The sequence below is a fragment of the Carcharhinus amblyrhynchos genome, chromosome 7, assembly GCF_965287045.1.
Source record: "Carcharhinus amblyrhynchos chromosome 7, sCarAmb.v2.hapA, whole genome shotgun sequence".
Lineage (NCBI taxonomy): Eukaryota > Metazoa > Chordata > Chondrichthyes > Carcharhiniformes > Carcharhinidae > Carcharhinus > Carcharhinus amblyrhynchos.
In genome coordinates, this window is record NC_137330.1 from 125681998 (window position 1) to 125705131 (window position 23134).

The 23134-nt window shown below is 44.9% G+C and overlaps 1 protein-coding gene across 1 annotated transcript in view; it reads left to right on the forward strand.

Annotated features, from left to right (window-relative positions):
* Nucleotides 1–23134, forward strand: part of LOC145345623 (dynein axonemal heavy chain 8-like) — a 1557438-nt gene that overhangs the window by 395443 nt on the left and 1138861 nt on the right. The window lies entirely within an intron of this gene.

The following is a 23134-nucleotide window of genomic DNA, read 5'->3' on the forward strand; positions in this document are numbered from 1 at the left end:
GTTCTTGATCCTTCCAACAATAGAAAAGCTTCTCACTATTAACTTGAACACCTTTATCAAATCTTCTCTCAACCTTCTCTTTTACAAGGAGCCCAATCCCTCCAGTATACTTACGTTCTTCACATTCTCATGAATTTCTTCTATGTTCTCTCTAATGTCTTTATATTGTTCTCCAAATCTGTGTATCCAATACTTGGAGGGGATTTTCTGCTTCAATTTTCAGAGGGTGTGCAGGATCAGCAGCAGTGGGGGACAATCCCATGGGGATCCCGAAATGCGTTGTATGCTGGTGAGATTTTGTGTTCGATCATTCCCACCCTTGCCAATGATGTAATGGATTTCCTGACATTGAACAGAGGCAAACACAGTAAAAAGTCTCACAACACCAGGTTAAAGTCCAACAGGTTTATTTGGTAGCAAACGCTACAAAATAAACCTGTTGGACTTTAACCTGGTGTTGTGAGTCTTCTTACTGTGTTTATCCTAGTCCAACACCGGCATCTTCATATCTTGAACAGGGACGGCAGCGTAGCACAGTGGTTAGCACTGCTTCTTCACGGTGCCAGGGTCCTGGGCTCGATTCCTGGCTTGGGTCACTGTTTGCATGGAGTTTGCACGTTCTCCCCGTGTCTACATGGCTTTCCTCCGGGTGTCCGGGTTTCCTCCCACTGTCTGAAAAGATGTGCTAGTGAGGTACATTGACTCAAGCAGGCACCGGATTATGGTGACGAGGGGAATTTTTAGTAATTACATTGCAGTGTTATTGTAAGCCTTACTTGTGAATAATAAATAAACTTTACAAACATTGGAATCCCCATTTCAATATATTTAAATATCATTATCAGGACTTCATGCCTGATAGTTTATCATCACCACCACCGTCCCCCCATCCTGCCACCGATCCTCCCTCAACCTATGTTAAGTTGTCCATTCATACTGACATGAATCATGACAGGTCCTCAGTGATGTGCACCTGGTGAGCAGAAACCCCCTGAAGTTCAGAGAATTTCTGTTCACCAGGGTGTAAGAGGCTCAGTCCTGGAAAATACCCTGTAACTTTCTTTTATTCATTTGTGGGACATGGACATTGCTGGCTGGCCAGCATTTATCGTCTATTCCGAATTGCCCTTGAGAAGGTGGTGTTGAGCTGCTTTCTTGAATCAATGCAGTCCATGTTCTGTGGGTTGACCTAAAATGCCATTCAAGAGGAAATTCCAGAACGTTGGCCCAGGGACTGCGAAGGAATGGCCATTTGCTTCCAAGTCAGGATGATGAGGGGAATTTCACAGTGACTTCATTGCAGTTAACGTAAAGCCTTACATGTGACTAATAAACTTTAAATGGAGTGGCTTGGAGGGGAGCTTGCAGGTGATGGTGTTGCTATGTATCTGCTGCCCCTGTCCTTCTAGATGGTAGTAATTGTGGGCTTCGAAGATGCTGTTTAAGGATCTTTGATGAATTGTTGTAGTGCATCTGCTGCTAATGAGTCAGTGGTGGAGGGAATGGATGTTTGTGAGTGTTGTGCCAATCAAGCGGCTGCATTGTCCTGGATGATGTCAAGCTTCTTGAGTGTTATTGGAGTTGCACCCATCTAGGCAAGCAGGGAGTAGAGTCATAGAGTCATAGAGATTTACAGCATGGAAACAGGTCCGTCAGCCCAACTTGTGCATACCGTCATTTTTAACCACTAAGCTAGTCCCAATTGCCCCAGTTTGGCCCATATCCCTCTTTACCTATCATAGCCATGTAACTGTTTAAATGCTTTTAAAAAGACAACCTGCCCCTACTAATGCCTCTGGCAGCCTGTTCCTGACACTAGCCCCACTCCGTGTGAAAAAATTGCTCCTCCAGACCCTTCAGTACCTCTCTCCTTTCATCTTAAACCTATGCCATCCGGTTATGGACTCTGCTACCTTTGGGAAAGAAAGTTGACTATCTACCTTATCAATGCTCCTCATTATTTTATAAACTGTTATAAGACCACCCATAAACCTTCTACGCACCAGGAAAAAAAGTCCCAGTCTATCCAGTCTCTCCTTAAAACTCAAACCATCAAGTCTCAGTAGGATCCTAGTAAATCTTTTCTGTACACTTTCTGGTTTAATAACATCCTCTCTATAATAGGGTGACTAGAACTGTTCCAAGTGTGGCCTGAACAATGTCTTTTACAACTTCAACAAGACATCCCAACTTCTGTTTTCACTGTTCTGGCCAATGAAACCAAGCATGCCGAATGCCTTGTTCATCACCCTGTCTACCTGTGACTCCATTTTCAAGGAGATACAAACCTCTAGCCCTAGATGTCTTTGTTCTACAACTCTTCCCGATGTCCTACCATAAACTGAGTAAGTCCTGCCCTAGTTCGATCTATCAAAATGCATCACCTCACATTTATCTCAATTAAATTCCATCTGCCATTTGTCAGCCCACTGACCCAATTGATCAAGATCCCTCTGCAATTGGAAATAACCTTCACTGTCCACCATGCCACCAATCTTGGTGTCATCTGCAAACTTACTAACCATGCCTCATAAATTCTCATCCAAATCATTAATATAAATGACAAGTAACAGTGGACCCAACACCAATTCCTGAGGCATATTGCTGGTCACAGGCCTCCAGTTTGAAGAACAACTCTCTACCACCACCCTCTGCCTTCTGTCAGAGATTTACCTTATGCAACAGCCTACCGTACGATACCTTGTCAAAGGCTTTGCTAAAGTTCATGTAGACAACATCAACTGCACTGTCCTCATCTACCTTCTTCATTAACGCTTCAAAAAGCTAAATCAAATTCGTCATTAAATGTACTGGCTATTGCTCGTGCAATAAACTGTTACTGGGTCACACTATAACTGAGTGGACAGCTGGTGAAAATGAAGGTGGACACTAGAGCTGCAGTTCCATCGGTAACAGAAACTGTTCTCCAAGAAAAGCTTTTGACATTGCCTTGAAATCCTCAATGATGGTGTTAAAAACCTATGGAGAGGTGGTTGTGTTGAAGGGCCATATCTAACACTAATGGGAAGGAACTGGCTGCAAAAGATCAAATAAGATTGGGTCTAGGTAAATCTCATGGTAGATTCCAAAGCACGCCCAATCAAAAGCCTAAAGGAACAGAAAGTAGCAGCTGAAAAAGTTCAAAAGGCAGCAATAAACAATTCTCAGGCTACCAATGTTGGGACCAAGATGGCAAAGGCCCTGCATACTGTAAAAAATGTGGTTCAGGATCAAGAAATAATGGATAAGAACAAAGAACAATGAACAAACAAAATTACAGCACAGCAACAGGCCCTTCAGCCCTTCAAGCCTTCACCGACCGTGCTGCCCAACTTAAATAAAACCTCCTACCATTCCGGGGACCATATCTCTCAAGTCCCATCCTATTCATGTTTTTGTCAAGATGCCCCTTAAAACTCACCATTGTATCTGCTTACACGACCCCGCCACGGCAGTGAGTTCCAGCTACCCACCACCCTCTGTGTAAAAACTTGTCTCGTACATCTCCTTCAAACCTTGCCCCTCACACCTTAAACCTATGCCCCCAAGTAATTGACTCTCCCACTCTGGGGAAAAACTTCTGACTACCCACTCTGTCCATGCCCCTCATAATCTTGTAGACTTCTATTAGGTCGCCCCTCAACCTCCGTCGTTCCAGTGGGAACAAACCCAATTTCCCTAACTCCTCCTCATAGCTAATGCCCTCCATGCCAAGCAACATCCTGGTAAATATTTTCTGTACTTTCTCCAAAGTCTCCACATCCTTCTGGTAGTGTGGTGACCAGAATTCCAAGTCGGCCTAACTATGGTGCTATAAAGCTGCAAAATTATTTGCCAATTTTTAAACTCAATGCTCCGGCCGATAAGCAAGCATGCATATGCCTTCTTGACTACCTTCTCCACCTGTATTGCCACTTTCATTGACCTGTGTTCCCAGATTCACCCAGATCCCTCTGCCAATCAATACTCTTAAGGGTTCTGCCATTTAATGTATATTTCCTCTCTGTATTAGACCTTCCAAAATGCATTACTTCACATTTGTCCAGATTAAACTCCATCTGCCATTGTACTGCCCAAGTCTCCAACCAATCTATATCTTTCTGTATTCTTTTATAGTCCTCATCACTATCTGCAAATCCACCATCCTTTGTGTCGTCCGCAAACATAGTAATTAGATTTTCCTTAAAATCATTTATATTATAAACAGCAAAGGTCCCAACATTGAAGCCTGAGGAACACCACTTATCTTAGCCCTCCATTCAGAAATGCACCCTTCCACTGCTATTCTCTGCCTTCCATAATTGAGCCAGCTCTGTATCCAACTTGCCAGTTCACCTCTGATCCCATGTGACTTCACCTTCTGCATCAGCCTGCCATGAGGGACCTTGTCAAAGGCCTTACTGAAGTTCATGTAGACAACACCCACAGCCCTACCCTCATCAATCATCTTTGTCACTTCCTTGAAATACTCGATCAACTTAGTGAGACATGACCTCGCCTTCACAAAATCTCACCAATATGTCCACTTAATTCCAAGTGGGAATAAATCCTGTCTTGAAGAAACCGCTCCAATAATTTCCCTACCTCTGACTTAAGGCTCACCGGCCTGTAATTACTGGGATTATTCTTGCTACACTTCTTAAACAAAGGAACAACTTTGCCTATTCTCCAATCCTCTGGGACTTACCCTGCAGCCAATGAGAATAAAAGATTTCTCTCAAGGCCCCAGCAGCATGGTAGCACAGTGGTTAGCATTGCTGCTTCATAGCTCCAGGAACCTGTGTTTGATCCCCGGCTTGAGTCACTGTCTGTGTGGAGTTTGCACATTCTCCTCGTGTCTGTGTGGGTGTCCTCTGAGTGCTCCGGTTTCCTCCCACAGTCCAAAGATGTGCAGATTAGGTTGATTAGCTGTGCTAAAATTGCCTCTTAGTGTCCTGAGATGTGTAGGTTAGAGGGATTATGTAGGGACGTGAGGGTAGGGCCTGGGTGGGATTGTGGTTGGTGCAGACTTGATGGGCCAAATGGCCATTTCTGCACTGTAGGGTTTATAATTTCCTCTCTTGCCTCTCTCAGTATTCTGGCATATATCCCATCAGGCCCTGGGGACTTGCCTCCCTTAATGTTGCTCAAGAACCCCAATACCTCCTCCTTTTTGATCTCAACATGACTCAAACTATTTATATACCCTTTCCCAGACTCATCATCTACCAAGTCCTTCTCTTTGGTGAATACAGACACAAAGTACTCATTTAATACCTCCCCCATTTCCTCTGGCTCCATGCATAGATTCCCTCCCCTGTCCTTGATTAGGCCAACACTCTGGCTACCATATTGTTCTTTGTATATGTAACAAAAGCCTTGGGATTTCCCTTAATCCTGCTGGCTAACGATTTTTCTTGACCCTGTTACTCCTTGCTTAAGTTTCTTTCTACTTTTGTTGTATTCCACACCGTCGTCATCTGTTCCCAAACTCCTAGCCTTGACAAATGCTTCCTTCTTTTCTTTGACCAGACTCACAATATCTCTTGCTATCCAAGATTCCCAAAACTTGCTATGCTTATCCTTCATTCTTACAGGAATGTGCTGGTCCTGAATCCCTATCAACTTATCTCCTACAGGCCAGATATTGATTTACCCTCAAATATCTGCCCCAATCTACATTCTTCAGTTTCTGCCTCATATTGTTTTAATTTGCCTTCCCCCAATTTAGTATCTTTACTTGAGGACTGCATTAATCCTTATCAATCAGTACCTTAAATCTTACTGAATTCTGGTTACTGTTCCTGAACTGCTTCCCTACCTCCCCTACTGAAATGTCAACCACCTGGCTGGGCTCATTCCCCAATATCAGGTCCAGTATGACCCCTTCCCCAGTTGGACTATTTACATACTGTTTCAAGAAGCCTTCCTGGATGCTCCTTACAAACTCCACCCTATCCACGTCCCTAGCACTAAGTGAGTCCCAGTCAGTGTAGGGGAAGTTAAAATCTCCCATCTCAACATCTTTGAGATCAAAGATTTGTCCCATTTCCCATCTTTGAGATCAAAAAGGAGGGGGTATTGGAGTTCTTGAGAAACATTAAGGTATACAAGTCCCCAGGGCCTGATGGGATATACCCTGGAATACTGAGAGAGGCAAGGGAGGAAATTGCTGGGACCTTGAAAGAAATCTTTATATCCTCACTGGCTACAGGGGAGGCTCCACAGGATTGGAGAGTAGGCAATGTTGTTCCTTTGTTTAAGAAGGGTAGCAAGAATAATCCAGGTAACTACAGGCCAGTGAGCTTACATCAGTGGTAGGGACATTTTTGGAGTGGATTCTTTGAGACAGGCTTTATTCTCACTTGGAAATAAGAGGACATATTAGTGAGGGGCAACATGGTTTTGTGAAGGGGAGGTCGTGCCTCATGAGCTTAATCGAGTTTTTCCAGGAAGTGACGAAGATGATTGATGAGGGTGGTACAGTGAATGATTGATGAGGGTGATATAGTGGATGTAAGGCCTTTGACAAGGTCTCTCATGGCAGTCTGGTGCAGAAGGTGAAATTGCGTGGGATCAGAGGTGAGCTGGCAAGGTGGATACAAAACTGGCTAAGTCAAAGAAGACACAGGATAGCAGTGGCAGAGTGTGTTTCTGAATGGAGAGCTGTGACAAGTGGTGTTCTTCAGGGATCAGTGGTGCTGGGACCTTTGTTATTTACAATATATATAAATAATTTGGAGGAAAATGTAACTGGGTTGATTAGTAAGTTTGCTGATAACACAAAAGATGGTAGACTTGCAAATAGCGATGAGGACCATCAGAGGATACAGCAGGATACTGATCAGTTACAGGCTTTAGCGGAGAGATGACAGATGGAGTTTAATCTGGACAAATATGAGGTAATGTATGTTGGAAGATCTAATACTGATAGGAAATATACAGTAAATGGCAGAACCCTTAAGAATGTTGAAAGGCAAAGGGATCTGGGTGTATAGGTACACAGGTCACTGAAAGTGGCAATGCAAGTGGAGAAGGTAGTCAAGAAGGTATATGACATGCTTCCCTTCATTGGCCAGGGTGTTGAGTTTAAAAGTCATGTTGCAGCTTTATAGAGCTTTATTTAGGCCGCACTTGGAATATAGCATTCAATTCTGATCGCCACACTACCAAAAGGATGTAGAGGTTTTGGAGAGGACACAGAAAAGATGTTCCAGTATGTTCCCTGATATAGAGGGCATTAGCTATGAGGAGAGGTGGGAGAATTTTGTTTGTTCTCACTGGAGCAATGGAGGTTGAGGGGAGACTTGATAGAAGTCTACAAGATTATGAGGGGCATGGACAAAGTGGATAGCCAGAAACTTTTTCCCAGGGTGGAAGAGTCAATTACTCGGGGGCATAGGTTTAAGGTGCAAGAGGCGAGGTTTAAAGGAAATATATGAGGCAGATTGTTTATAACAGAGAGTAATGGGTGCCTGGAACTCGTTGCCGGGGGAGATACTGGAAGCAGATACAGCAGTGACTTTTACCGAGCATCTTGACAAGTACATGAATACGATGGGAATAGAGGGATATGGTCCCCAGTAGCGTAGGGGATTTTGGTTAAATCGGAGAGAATGTGTGTATGTTTGTGAGAAAAGAATATGTGTGTGGTGCATGTGTCCAATATGAGTATCAACTTTCCATTAGAAATGACAAAAGGTAATACTCAACGTTTTAAAAAAAAGTCCCTTTTTAGATTACCCACTCTTAATTCCAATGTTAAGAAGGCATAGGAAGGTGGTTAATGTGAGGGGGCCATGTAGCTGGTAAATGTATTTGTGACAATGTGCCTCTTCCTAACTCCTAATAAATGCATAGTACAGTTAGAATTAAACTTTTTACATTCAATTTCTGTGTTTGCATCAATTTTGTGGTAAAAAAATGTGTCAATACTATTAGAATACTTGGGATTCCCTGATCGACTGGAGGTAAATTGGGGTTCTGCCACTTGAAATATTTGGGAAACCCTGATCTACTCCAATGGTGGGAGCTCCTCAGAAGAGGAAGATGGGGCAAAAGAAAAGAGGAGGCCAGGTGTCTGCAAGCAATATTCTGAGGGGAAGAGAGGCAGAGGCAATGGGAGTATAGGGCCATCAGGGTGTGTGAGTTTAGATGGGGGGCAGAACTTGCCACTATCCTGTTGCCAGAAGATACAGGCAACAATCTAGCTACATGAACATGTCAGAGGTGCATGCTGAAGAAAGATCCATCTCTCCAGGGACACTGACTCCATGGCCCTGATTTTACCAGTATGGCCACCCTGAGATCAGGGAGGGCAAAGCTCATGGAAAGGATTCCCCATTGGCCTTGGGCGTAATATCACGAGCCTCAGGTGGCCGTGCCATTAAGATTAGGGCCTATATGTCTCTGCCAGATCCACCTGCACATGTTGCTGGACATCCAGCAACTGCTGTCTAAATGGACAACTCCAGAGGCTCATCATCTACTTCAGACTTAGCAAGGTTCTGGTCTCCATCAGTCCTTCTGATATCCTGGGTGTCTCTGTCTTCACCAGCTACTCACGTCAGTTTGCCATGCCCTCACTGTGTACTGCTATTGTAGTTAATGATCAAATGCTTGAATCTGAGCTGGTGCCTGATGCAGAAAAGGGTTGTGGCACAGGTCAGTCTGAAAGGCTTTGTTCCTCTAGGGTCAAAGGCATCTGCTCAGGGTCTTGCAAATGTATTGTGGATGTCCATTCTACAGAATGAAAATTACATGTTAGAATTCACAGTCATCACTGAAGCGGATCGCAGCTCCCTCACCCTATACACAAGCCTGGAACACCTAGATAACAAAAACATCTATGTCACATGGGTAATATGGGTATGGGGGAAATGGGCCAAACGTGGGCAATTGGAAGGAGCTTTGTGGTTATAAGAAGGGTGGTATGGACAAGTTAGGCCAAAGGGCCTGTTCTCATGCTGTAAACCTCTATGATTCTATGTCAGACCACTGTTTATTGACTACAACTCAGCCTTCAACACCATTATTTCTGCAAAACTCATCTCCAAATTCTTTGTCCTACGGCTCTGCTCCTCCCTCTACGACTGGATCCTAGACTTCTTAACCTACAGATTGCGATCAGTAAGATAGGCAACAACATCTCCTCAACACCAGTGCCCCACAAGGCTCAGCCCCTTACAATACTCATACAGCAATGACTATTGGTCAAATTCCCCTCCACTCGATTTTCAAGTTTGCTGATGACACAACCATGGTGGGTCAGATCTCCAACAATGATAAGACTGAGTACAGGAAAGAGAGAGAGAGAATCTGGTGAACTGGCGACAATAATCTCTCCCTCAATGTCAACAAAATTAAGAAGACAGTCATTGACTTCAGGAGCGTAGTGGAGAACATGCACCCCGCCCCCCCCCACCCCCATCTACATCAATGGAGATGAACTGGAAATGGTCTATAGCTTCACGTTTCTAGGTGTCCAGATCATCAACAACCAGTTCTGCTCTCTCTCCTGATGCTATAGTTAAGAAAGCCCACTAATGACTCTACTTTCTCAGGAAGCTAAGGAAATGTGGCATGTCTGCTACAACTCTCTTGTGTTCAAGAAGCAGCTACAGTATTCAAGAGGTGGCTAGATATAGCACTTAGGGCGAATGGGATCAAAGGTTATGGGGAGAAGGCAGGATTAGGCTATTGAGTTGTTCGATCAGCTATGTTCGTAATGAATGGTGGAGCAGGGCTCGAAGGGCCAAGTGGTCTCCCCCTACTCCTATCTTCTCTGTTTCTCACCAATTTTTGAAGATGCACCATAGAAAACATTCTTTCTCGTTGTATCACAGCTTGACATGGCTCCTGTTCTGTCCAAGCCCGCAAGAAACTATAAAGGGTCGTGGAATGTAGCCCAGTCCATCATGCAAACCAACCCCTCATCCATTGAGTCTGTCTACATTTCCCGCTGGCTTAGAAAAGCAGCCAGCATAACCAAGGACTCCACATACCCCGGACATACTCTTTTTCACCTTCTTCCGTCAGGAAAAAGATACAAAAGTCTGAGGACTCTTACCACTGACTCAAGAACAGCTTCTTGAGACTTACAAGATAATGAAGGGGCTAGATAGGGTAGAGGTGGAGAGATTCTTTCCGCTTCGAAAGGAAAACAGAACTAGAGGGCACAGCCTCAAAATAAGGGGGGGGCGCAGCTTAGAATGGAGTTAAGGAGGAATTTCTTCACTCAAAGGGTGGTGAATCTCTGGAATTCTCTGCCCATTGAAGTGGTGCGGTCTACCTCGTTGAATATATTTAAGTCACGGGTAGATAGATTTCTGATAGACAAGGGAATTAAGGGTTAGGGGGAGCAGGCGGGAAAGTGGAACTGATCCACTTCAGATCAGCCATGATCTTATTGAATGGCGGGGCAGGCTCGAAGGGCTAGATGGCCTACTCCTGCTCCTATTTCTTATGTTCTTATGCTCTTATGTTCTTATGTTCTTCCCTGCTGCCACCAGACTTTTGAATGGACCTATCTCGTATAAAGTTGATCTTTCTCAACACCCTTGCCAAGGCTGTATCACTACATTCTGCACACGCTCCTTTCCTTCTCTATATACGGTATGCTTTGTCTGTAGAGTGCAAGAAACAATACTTTTCACATAAGACAATAATAAATCAAATCCAGGCTTGGTAGAAAAAACAAGCAAGCTCATGTGATGTCGGATTTTGCAGCTTTTTAACCACCTGCTGTGAATTGTCCTTTGAATGTTCGATTAAAACTCTGAGGCAGAGAGGAAGAGAAACACACTGCCTTCATCCACTAACTTCTAACAGCAGCTCACAGGTAATAGAATTTTCAACTCGGGACGGGAGATCAAGAAGCACTGTTTTCTGTCTCAAATTGAAACCAAAACCTTAGACTTTTCTGTAGAACAAACTGTCCCAAGCAACATTTGACCTGTCAATCATGCCCCACCCATTAATTCTAAAAGGACAATAAAACTCTTGGGACACTTAGAACATAGAACATTACAGCGCAGAACAGGCCCTTCGGCCCACGATGTTGCGCCGACCAGTTACAAAACAATGACCCACTAACCTAAACCAATCCCTTCTCGTCCGTAAACCTATCCACGGATCTCTTAAACGCCCCCAAACTAGGCGCATTTACAACTGCAGCAGGCAGGGCATTCCAATCCCTCACCACCCTCTGGGTGAAGAACCTACCCCTGACATCCGTCCTATAACTACCACCCCTTAATTTAAAGCCATGCCCCCTCGTGCTAGATTTCTCCATCAGAGGAAAAAGGCTATTACTATCCACCCTATCTAAACCTCTAATCATCTTATATGTTTCAATAAGATCCCCTCTTAGCCGCCTTCTTTCCAGCAAAAACAACCCCAAATCCCTCAGTCTCTCCTCATAGGACCTCCCCTCCATACCAGGCAACATCCTGGTAAACCTCCTCTGCACCCTCTCCAAAGCCTCCACATCCTTCCTATAATGTGGGGACCAGAACTGCACACAGTACTCCAAGTGCGGCCGCACCAGAGTTGTGTACAGTTGCAACATGACGCTGCGACTCCTAAATTCAATCCCCCTACCAATAAACGCCAAGACATCGTATGCCTTCTTAACAACCTTATCTACTTGACTCCCAACTTTCAGGGATCTATGTACACATACACCTAGATCCCTCTGCTCATCCACACTATTCAAAGTCCTCCCGTTAGCCCTATACTCGACACATCTGTTATTCCTACCAAAGTGAATTACCTCATACTTCTCTGCATTAAACTCCATCCGCCACCTCTCGGCCCAGCTCTGCAACCTGTCTAAGTCTTCCTGCAAACTATGACACCCTTCATCACTATCTACCACACCTCCGACTTTGGTGTCATCAGCAAACTTACTAATCCACCCAACTATACCCTCATCCAGATCATTAATAAAAATTACAAACAGCAGTGGCCCCAAAACAGATCCCTGAGGCACACCACTCGTAACCGAACTCCATGATGAATATTTACCATCAACCACCACCCTCTGTCTCCTATCCGCTAGCCAATTCCTGATCCAATTCCCTAGATCACCCCCAATCCCATACATCTGCATTTTCTGCAGAAGCCTACCATGGTGAACCTTATCAAACACCTTACTAAAATCCATATACACCACGTCCACTGCCTTACCCCCATCCACCTCTTTGGTCACTTTCTCAAAAAACTCAATAAGGTTAGTAAGGCACGACCTACCCACCACAAAACCATGCTGACTATCTCCAATCAATTCTTTACTCTCCAAATAACTATAAATCCTATCCCGAATAATTTTTTCTAAAACCTTGCCCACAACAGAAGTGAGACTCACCGGTCTATAATTCCCAGGGAAGTCTCTGTTCCCCTTCTTAAACAATGGGACAACATTCGCTAACCTCCAATCTTCCGGTACTATACCAGAGGCCAACGACGACCTGAAGATCAGAGCCAGAGGCCCTGCAATCACTTCTCTTGCCTCCCAGAGAATCCTGGGGTAAATCCCATCCGGACCAGGGGACTTATCTATTTTCAGACCCTCCAGAATATCTAGCACATCCTCCTTATCAACTGCAACACTGTCAATTCTACTCCCCTGCAATCCAGTGTCCTCCTCAGCTATATCCATGTCCCCTTGCGTGAACACCGAAGAGAAATATTGGCTCAATGCCTCTCCAATCTCCTCCGGTTCCACACATAACTTCCCTCTGCTGTCTATAACTGGCCCTAATCTTGCCCTAACCAACCTTCTGTTCTTAACATACCTATAGAACGCCTTAGGATTCTCCTTAACCCTATCAGCCAAAGTCTTCTCATGTCCTCTTTTAGCCCTTCTTAGCTCACTCTTCAACTCCCTCCTAGCCAATCTAAAGTTTTCTAGTGCACTACCCGAGCCCTCACGTCTCATCCGAACATAAGCCTCCTTTTTCCTCTTAACCAACGAAAAAACATAGAACATTACAGCGCAGAACAGGCCCTTCGGCCCACGATGTTGCGCTGACCAGTAAAAAAACAATGACCCTCTAACCTAAACCAAACCCTTACCATCCATAAACCTATCCACGAATCTCTTAAATGCCCCCAAACCAGGCGCATTTACAACTGCAGCAGGCAGGGCATTCCAATCCCTCACCACCCTCTGGGTAAAGAACCTACCCCTGACATCCGTCCTATAACTACCCCCCCTTAATTTAAAGCCATGCCCCCTCGTGCTAGCTTTCTCCATCCGAGGAAAAAGGCTATCACTGTCCAACCTATCTAAACCTCTGATCATCTTATATGTTTCAATAAGATCCCCTCTTAGCCGCCTTCTTTCCAGAGAAAACAACCCCAAATCCCTCAGTCTCTCCTCATAGGACCTCCCCTCCATACCAGGCAACATCCTGGTGAACCTCCTCTGCACCCTCTCCAAAGCCTCCACATCCTTCCTGTAATGTGGGGACCAGAACTGCACACAGTACTCCAAGTGCGGCCGCACCAGAGTTGTGTACAGTTGCAACATGACGCTGCGACTCCTAAATTCAGTCCCCCTACCAATAAACGCCAAGACACCGTATGCCTTCTTAACAACCCTATCTACTTGATTCCCAACTTTCAGGGATCTATGTACACATACACCTAGATCCCTCTGTTCATCCACACTATTCAAAGTCCTCCCGTTAGCCCTATACTCAACACATCTGTTATTCCTACCAAAGTGAATTACCTCACACTTCTCCACATTAAACTCCATCCGCCACCTCTCGGCCCAGCTCAGCAACCTGTCCAAGTCTTCCTGCAAACTATGACACCCTTCCTCACAATATACCACACCTCCGACTTTGGTGTCATCAGCAAATTTACTAATCCACCCAACTATACCCTCATCCAGATCATTAATAAAAATTACAAACAGCAGTGGCCCCAAAACAGATCCCTGAGGCACACCACTCGTAACCGAACTCCATGACGAATATTTACCATCAACCACCACCCTCTGTCTCCTATCTGCTAGCCAATTCCTGATCCAATTTCCTGGACTACCCTCAATCCCATACATCTGCATTTTCTGCAGAAGCCTACCATGGTGAACCTTATCAAATGCCTTACTAAAATCCATATATACCACGTCAACTCCTTACCCCCATCCACCTCTTTGGTCACTTTCTCAAAAAACTCAATAAGGTTAGTAAGGCACGACTTACCCGCTACAAAACCATGCTGACTATCTCCAATCAATTCATTACTCTCCAAATAACTATAAATCCTATCCCTAATAATTTTTTCTAAAACCTTGCCCACAACAGAAGTGAGACTCACCGGTCTATAATTCCCGGGGAAGTCTCTGTTCCCCTTCTTAAACAATGGGACAACATTCGCTAACCTCCAATCTTCCGGTACTATACCAGAGGCCAACGACGACCTGAAGATCAGAGCCAGAGGCTCTGCAATCACTTCTCTTGCCTCCCAGAGAATCCTAGGGTAAATCCCATCCGGACCAGGGGACTTATCTATTTTCAATCCCTCAAGAATATCCAGCACATCCTCCTTATCAACTGTAATACTGTCTATTCTACTCCCCTGCAACCCAGTGTCCTCCTCAGCTATATTCTTGTCCCCCTGCATGAACACCGAAGAGAAATATTGGTTCAATGCCTCTCCAATCTCTTCCGGTTCCACACATAACTTCCCTCTGCTGTCTATAACTGGCCCTAATCTTGCCCTAACCAACCTTCTGTTCTTGACATACCTGTAGAACGCCTTAGGATTCTCCTTAATCCTATCAGCCAAAGTCTTCTCATGTCCTCTTTTAGCCCTTCTTAACTCACTCTTCAACTCCCTCCTAGCCAATCTAAAGTTTTCTAGTGCACTACCCGAGCCCTCAAGTCTCATCCGAACATAAGCCTCCTTTTTCTTTTTAACCAACGAATCAAGTTGATTTAGTGCACCACGGTTCCCTAGCCCTACCAATTCCTCCTTGCCTGACAGGGACATACCTATCACGGACTCGCAGTAGCTGCTCCTTGAAAAAACTCCACATTTCGGACGTTCCCAGTCCCTGTAATCTCCTAGTCCAACCTATGCTTCCTAATTCTCTCCTAATGGCCTCATAATTACCCTTCCCCCAGCTAAAACTACTGGCCCGAGGTTCATGCCTATCCCCTAAAACTACTCCAGAGTAACAATAAGCATGAGGTCCAATATATTGTTTCAGTAACAATTAGAGGACATTGGCTTTAGATAGCAGTAAAAAAAAACAGGGCCTGTTTGAACAAACTACAGAGAAATATGAGTAAAATACATTTCTTAAAGGCATAGTATCATCACACACTTAATTGAGTTATGGCTTTTCTTCTCCTATTCATTAGTCTACCCTCTACCTGCTGCACCATTTTAACCTGACCAACCCCACTTGAGGTACAGCTTGTAAAGTCAGAATCCTAGCCCTCACTCCTCAATGCAATCAGGCCAAGCAGCCAGAACTCATCATCTTGGTCACATCGGTGTCAGTGCCAGTTGACACTCAGAATTCTAAATGCCTTGGCAAGATGGGAAATGAACTCAGTACTCCTCCTTGCCAACTGCAATAGATTGTTAAACCTTTTGTGACATTCACCCTATGTTCGGACTATTCATGGCTTCTGACCCAAGCTGCCAGCTCTGCCCAGTCCTTCTTCATCAAGTCAGATGCTCTCCTTCTGCCATCCTGTAGCATCAAACTGTCTCACTTTGTACTAATCTCTTCCACCAGTACACCGAGGCATTCATCTGAAAAGTGAGTAAGTAGAGTGCCAACTTGACTTGTCCTCTAGCCTGCTGCGTCTACCATGCTTTGAGGCCATAACTGTTGGGAAAGAGAAGGTAAACAATTCTCTTTCAGACAGCTCCCCAAAGCTTCTTCCCAACTCCAACCATCTTTCAGATGATGTTTTATAGTCCACACTGGGCCACCATTGGAACAGGAGCCCAAATAATTCCTGTTTATATTCCCACCCAGATGCCTGAACCACTCGAGGCTTAATTGGGCAGCCAGTGTGAAATCGTGTTGCTAACACAGAGTCGTTGAGAAACATATTCTGCACCTGCTCCCAGGTCTTGCCAGCTGGCTCAAAATTTAGGTTTATAAAAGCACTTACAGCTTGAATCCACTTGAAAAACAGAAGATCTGACACTTAAATCTTACATCTTCCTATTCATAAAGTCTAATAAGAATAAGTCTTATAAGAATCCTGTCTTTTAAACAACTGTAAGTACTCTGAGGCATTCAGAAAATGTAAGTGGTCTGATTAGTAAATTTCCAGGTGAGACAAAAATTGGGGGAGTAGTGGATAGTGAGGAGGATTGTCAGAGGATACAACAGGATATAAACTGGCTGGAGACCTGGGCCGAAAGATGGCAAATGGAATTTAATCCAGAAAAATGTGAGGTTATGTGATTTGGAAGTCTACTGCAGAAGGAAAGTATAGAGTAAATGGCAGAGCCCTTAGAAATATTGGCATACAGAACAATCTAGGCATGTAGATCTACAGTTACCTGAAGGTAGCAGCTCAGGTAGACAAGAAGGTGTATGGCATCCATAGAACCCTACAGTGCAAAAAGAGGCCCTTTGGCCCATCGAGTCTGCACCAAACACAATCCCACCCAGGTCCTACCCACCATATCCCTACATATTATACCTACTAATCCCTCTAACCGACACATCCCTAGACACTAAGGGGCAATTTCTTAGCATGGCCAATCAACCTAACCAGTACATCTTTGGACTGTGGGAGGAAACCGGAGTGCCCAGAGGAAACCCACACAGACACAAGGAGAATGTGCAAACTCCACACAGACAGTGACCCAAGCCGGGAATCAAACCCAGGACCCTAGAGCTGTGAAGCAGCAGTGCTAACCACTGTGCTACTGTGCCGCCCATGCTGGTCTTCATCGATTGGGGTGAAGGAATTGAGTATAGGAATTGGAAAATCATGTTGCAACTGTGTAAGACTTTGGTTAGGCTGCATTTGGAGTATTGTGTACAATTTTGGTCACCACACTACCAGAAGCATGTTGATACATTGGAAAGGGTGCCAGAGAGATTTACCAGATGTTGCCTGATTTGGATGATATGTACTATGAAGAAAGGTTGAGCAAACTTGAAATGTTTTCATTGGAGCATTGGATGATGAGGGGTGACCTGATAGAAGTTTACAAGATTGTGACAGCCTTGGATAGAATGGATAGTCAGAGTCACTTATACAGGGTCGAAGGGTCAATTACTTGCAGGCATAGGTTGAAATAGAAAGGGGGAATGTTTAAAAAAGATGTAAGGGACAGGTTTTTCACATAGAAAGTGGTGACTGTCTGAAACAAGCTGCTGGAGGAGGCGGTGGAAACAAATTCTATAGCAAATGTTCTAGAGGCATCTGGAAAAACACATGAATAAAGTTTATTTGTTAGTGTCACAAATAAGCTTATGTTAACACTGCAATGAAGTTACTGTGAAAATCTAGTCACCACGCTCGGGCACCTCTTTGGATGCACCGAGGGAGAATTTAGCATAGCCTATGCACCTAACAGGCATGTTTTTCTGACTGTGGGAGGAGACCCTTGCAGACACGGGCAGAATGCATAGAATCTGCATGGACAGTGACCCAAGATAAGAATCGAACCTAGGTTAGGGAATGGAGGGTTATGGACCACGTAGAGGCAAGAAAATATTAGAGTAGACAGGCATCTGTGTTGGCATAGACTTGATGGACCAAAGGGCGTGTCCCTGTGCTGTACTGTTCATTGTTCTAGAGGCTCTTGTCCCTTTAATCACTCTCACTTTGTCCTCCACCCTTGAGCATCCACCCAAAAATTAAGATAAGCCATCATTTACTTGGTAGGTACATTTTTCTCCTTTTAGGTGCACTGAAATCTCTTCAAAATTTTGTCCAAATGTTCCTCTTCTTTTTATTAGAATGTCATCCAAATAAACCTCAACTCTGGAAATTCCCTGCAGCAAACATTCCATTCTTTTCTGGAAGATGATGCAAGCCCAACATAACCCCACTAGATGTCGGGGTCCTTGTGCATGAGTCGCAGAAACCCAGCTTGCAGGTGCAGCAGGTGGTCAGGAAGGCAAATGGGATGCTGGCCTTCATAGCGAGGGGGATTGAATATAAAAGTAGGGAGGTCTTGCTGCAGCTGTATAGGGCATTGGTGAGGCCGCAGCTGGAGTGCTGTGTGCAGTTTTTGGCGCCACACCTGCGCAAAGATATTTTGGCCTTGGAGGGAGTGCAGAGGAGGTTTACTAGGCTGATACCGGAGTTGAGGGGGTTGAGCTATGAGGAGAGGCTGAATAAACTGGGCTTGTACTCGTTAGAGTTTAGAAAAATGAGGGGAGATCTCATTGAGACGTATAAGATGATGAATGGGATGGACAGGATAGAGGTGGAGAGACTCTTCCCGCTCAAAAAAGACAGTAGGACTAGGGGGCACAGCCTCAAGATAAAAGGGGGGCGGTTTAGAACGGAGTTGAGGAGGAACTTCTTCACTCAAAGGGTGGTGAATCTCTGGAATTCTCTGCCTGTTGAAGTGGTGGAGGCTGCCTCGCTAAATATTTTTAAGACGCGGGTTGATGGGTTTTTGATAAGAGAGGGGATTAAGGGTTATGGGGAGAAAGCGGGAAAGTGGAACTGAGCAGCGACAGATCAGCCATGATCTTATTGAATGGCGGGGCAGGCTCGAGGGGCTGGATGGCCTACTCCTGCTCCTATTTCTTATGTTCTTATGTTCTTATGATGTGAATATTAGTATACCCTCTTATGACATATCCTCTTAATGCGCCATCTAGTTACAACTGCTAGCAGCATGACTCATATCCAATCTGGTATATGCCAGACCCCAGTCAACTTCACATACACACCTTCTATTTTATGGATGGTGCACCTATCCAGTTTCACAACCTGGTTCACCATCAGCTTGCAGTCCCTGTAAATAAGGATGGTCTAGTCTGGTTTAGCAACTGGCACAATGGGTGCTGCCCCCTTTGCAAATTATACAATAGTGACAGTTGCATAAGAACATAAGAACTAGGCGCAGAAGTAGACCACATAGCCCATGAAACCTGCTCCATCATCAATCATGGCTGATCTTGGGCTTCAGGTCCATTTTCATACTTGCTCCTCATGCACCTTAATTCCCTACAAGATCAAAAATCTGTCTACTCCAGTCTTAAATGTATTCAACTATGGCACATTCACAAGCATCTATGATAGTGAATTCTAAAGATTCATAACTCTTTGAGAGAAGTAAGTTTTGCATAGCTCGGTCTGAAATGATTAGCCCTTTATCCTGAGTCTTCCCCCCTATTTTAGATTTCCTTAACATCAGAAACAATGGGGTAGGGGGCGTAGTTTTAAGCCTCATTTTGAATTAGCCATGAGTGCAAACATCAACGTGGGCACACGTTGTGGGAAAGGACTTCCCTTTGTGGGAAAGGATTTTTAGATATAAAGAGTACTCACCAGGTAAACCCTCTCATTGTTCGTTGGAGCGAGCGAAGAGAATGTTGCACAGAGTAAAGGTAAGCAATTACCTTTGTAAAGATTTTCATGGGCTTTTTAACGGTATTTCTGCTTTAAAAGTTAGACAGGAAGTGGGCTGCGGGGCTTTGTGGGAAAGGATTTTTTTACCATGCAAAGTATAAAAGGAGGGTTGCTGTAGACAACGGGCAGAGTCGGGAGTGGGCAGTGGAGTGAGAGGGAAGCAGAGTGAGCTGTAAGGGCTTTGGATCACAGGGCTTCAGAGAAAAGGGCAAGGTAAGTTTAAAGTCTTAACTGTGTTTAGAAATCACTAGGAGACTGGGATGGAAGGGCATGTGATGTGCTGTTTTTGTATGATGTGGGAGCTGGTGGACCCCAATGTCATTCCCAATGACCGTGTCTGCATTAAGTGCTGGTTGCTTGAAGAGCTCCAGCTCAAAGTAGACGAACTGAACTCTGAGCTTCAGACACTGGGGCTCATCAGGGACAGGGAGTGTAACCTGGATAATGGGTTACAAGAGAGATTCACACTCCCTAGACTGGCTAACTCTGAGGGTCAGGAACAAGAGGGTGCTGCTGAGGGGAGTAAGGGTGAGAGGAAGGAGGGGGGAGTGGGGAGGAAGGAGGGGAGGAAGGGGGGAGGAACGAGGGGGGAGTGGGGAGGAAGGAGGGGAGGAATGAGGGAGGAGTGGGGAGTAAGGGTGAGAGGAAGGAGGGGAGAGTGGGGAGTAAGGGTGAGAGGAAGGAGGGGAGAGTGGGGAGGAAGGAGGGGGGGACCCAAAGACCTCCGCCCCTGAATCTGCCCAACAGGTTTGAGGTTCTTGCTCCCAGTGTGGACAAGAATGAGGGCTGTAAGGTTGACGAGCAAACTGCCCATGGTACAGTGGTGCAGACACAGGACAAAGAGGAAGAAGTAAAGAGGAATGTAGTGGTAATTGGGGATAGTGTAGTTAGGGGCATAGACACTGTCCTTTGTGACAATGATAAAGAATACAGAAGGGTGTGTTGTCTGCCTGGTGCTCGGTCCAGGATATCTGATCTGGGCTGCAGAGGAACCTGGAGTGGGAGGGTAAGAATCCGGTTGTTCTGGTACATGTGGGTGCCAACGACATAGGAAAAATGGGAACTAAAGATTTGCAGAGGGAATATGCAAAGCTGGGAATCAAATTAAAAAGCAGAACCGACAAGGTGGTTATCTCTGGATTACTACCTGAGCCACATGCAGATGGGCGCAGGGCAAATAGGATTAAAGAGATGAATGGGTGGCTCAGAGATTGGTGTGGGAGGAATGGGTTTGAATTTATAGGGCATTGGCACCAGTATTGGGGCAGATGGGACTTGTTCAGATGGGATGGTCTTAGTCTGAACCGTGCTGGGACCAGAGTCCTGGTGAATCGTATAACTAGGACTGTAGATAGGGCTTTAAACTGATTAGTGGGGTAAGGGTGCAGGGGTGGGAGAAATTACAAAATCTAAAGTAAAAGAGAGGGTACGGGCGCAGGAAAATGCTGAGGATGTCTCAATAATAAAAGGAGTAGGGGGCATGATAAAGGTTAGTAGCGTTCCTTCAAATAAGGTCCAGATAAAGGCTGGTATAAAGATACTTTACCTCAATGCACGAAGCATTCGGAACTAAGTGAATGAGCTGATGGCGCAGATCAGCACAAATGGATATGATCTTGTGGCCATTACAGAAACGAGTTTGCAGGGTGACAGGGACTGGGAGCTGAATGTCCAGGGGTATCAAGTGTTTAGGAAGGATAGACAGGAGGAAAAAGGGGGTGGAGTAGCTCTGTTAATTAGGGATAGTATCAGGGCGGTTGTAAGGGAAGATTTAGGCTCCAAAGAGCAAACTGTGGAATCGTTGTGGGTGGAGAGAAGAAACAGTAAGGGGAGGAAGACGCTGGTGGGTGTGGTCCATAGGCCCCCAAATAATAACTTAGAGGTGGGGCGGGCTATAAGCAAGCAAATACATGATACGTGCAGAAATGAAACAGCGATAATTATGGGGGATTTTAATCTGCATATTGATTGGTTGACCCAAGTTGGATGTGGTGGGCTTGAGGAAGAGTTCTTGGAATGCTGTCGGGATAGTTTCCTTGAACAGTGTGTGACGGAACCTACGAGAGAGCAAGTTATCTTAGATCTGGTGTTGTGTAATGAGGCAGGTAGAATTAGGGATCTTATTGTGAGGGGTCCTCTTGGGACGAGTGATCATTGTATGGTTGAGTTTTTGATGCATTTGGAGGATGAGAAAGTAGGGTCCCGAACCTGTGTCCTCTGTTTGAACAGAGGGGAGTATGATAGGATGAGAGAGGAATTGGCAAATGTAGATTGGGGGCGCAGATTCGTTGGTAGGATGGCTGAGGGACAGTGGAGGATTTTTAAGGAGATCTTTTTCGGAACTCAGCAGAAATATATTCCGATGGTAAAGAAGGAATGTAGGAGAAGGGATAACCAGCCATGGCTATCAAAGGAAATAAAGGAGAGTATTAAATTAAAAGCTGATGCGTTCAGAGTGGCTAAAAGTAGTGGGCGATTAGAAGATTGGGAAAAATATAAAAATCAACAAAAAATGACTAAGAAGGTGATAAAGAAAGGAAAGATAGACTATAAAGCTAAACTAGCACTAAATATAAAAAAGGACAGTAAAAGTTTTTATAAATATATAAAGAAGAGGAGGCTGGCTAGGGTGAATGTTGGACCCTTAGAGGATGAGAGGGGGGATGCCGCGGTGGGAGATGAGGAAATGGCTGAGTCCTTAAATAAGTTTTTTGCCTCGGTCTTCACGGAGGAAGACACGAATAGTTTGCCGGATCTTAAAGATAGAAGGATAGTCGGAGTTGAGGGCCTGAATGCGATTACTGTCACTAGAGAGGTAGTGCTTGATAGGGACTGAAGGTGGACAAGTCCCCAGGACCGAATGGGATGCATCCCAGGGTTCTGAAAGAAATGGAAGAGGTGGTAATGGATGCCTCAGTCACCATTTACCAAAATTTGCTGGAGTCCGGGGAAGTGCCGGAAGATTGGAAAATGGCTAATGTTACGCCGCTGTTTAAAAAAGGTAGCAGACAAAAGGCAGGGAATTAGAGGCCAGTTAGTTTGACATCTGTAGTTGGAAAAATGCTACAATCCGTCATCATAGAAGAAATAGCGAGGCACCTAGAAAAGAATGGTTTGATTGAGCAGACGCAGCATGGATTTGTTAAGGGGAAGTCGTGTTTGACAAATTTATTGGATTTCTATGAGGATGTGACTAGTGCGGTACACAGAGAGGAACTGGTGGATGTGGTGTTTCTCGATTTTCAAAAGGCATTTGATAAAGTGCCTCATAAAAAGATTGCTACAGAAGGTTAGGGTGCACGGAGTTGGGGGTGAGGTGTTAGCGTGGATAGAAGATTGGTTGTCTAATAGGAAGCAGAGAGTTGGTATCAATGGCTGCTATTCTGATTGCCGGTTGGTAACTAGTGGGGTGCCACAGGGATCGGTGCTGGGGCCTCAGCTATTTACCATTTATATAGATGACCTGGAGGAGGGGGCTGAGTGTAGGGTGACGAAATTTGCTGATGACACGAAGATGAATGGAAAAGCAAATTGCGTGGAGGGTGTGGAAAGTCTGCAGAGGGATC